Below are 762 nucleotides of genomic sequence, written 5' to 3' on the forward strand. Positions count from 1 at the left end.
CATCCATCAAAATAGGCGTTCACATTGTCCGATGAACCGTCGAACCCATTTGAGGTGAATTGAGCGTGAAATAGACTAGAGAGGAGATCACGAGCATAATAAATGGATACAGTTATCGTGCATCGCCACCATCACCACTATACCTAACGTGATCAGAAAAAGCCATGGAATTGCAGGCTGTTCCACAGCCTTAGTGGGTGTCATTTTAGTATTGGCGAGCTAGAGAGCAAGATGGATCCATGGTCCCATTGGAGTGACTGATAATATGAAGATGATCGATTTTTATCATAATTGAAGCACTCGGAGCAATATGATCTTTACTTCAATTTCACATTCGAAACTGATTTGAAGTACGTAACCATAGTAAAAAAATTAAGGGTTTCCCCTGAAAGCCACCTTAAAAAGTAGAATTATTTACAGAAATCACCTTTCATGCTTAATTTATATGTAAGTCATCTTTAATGATTTGTATTCCTATCAACCATATATATCCTAGCCAAATCTTCACTAAAAAAACTGAACATCATAGAAATATACGTTTGAAGTACGTGATTTGTACCTAATCTAAACATTAACAAAGTGAGTCGTGTGTTTTGAATGTGGGTTTAAGGGTATTTTTGAGTTTCAGCAAAAATTTTAACTAGGAGGTTGTTGATTGAGATAAAACCCTACTTTAAAGATGGTTTAAGTGTAAATTGAAAATGAAAGGTAGTCTTAGTAAAATGATCCTACTTTTAAGGTGGTTTTTAGAAAAGAAAGACC

Source organism: Asparagus officinalis, chromosome 5 (assembly GCF_001876935.1).
Source record: "Asparagus officinalis chromosome 5, Aspof.V1, whole genome shotgun sequence".
NCBI classification, from domain to species: Eukaryota; Viridiplantae; Streptophyta; class Magnoliopsida; order Asparagales; family Asparagaceae; genus Asparagus; species Asparagus officinalis.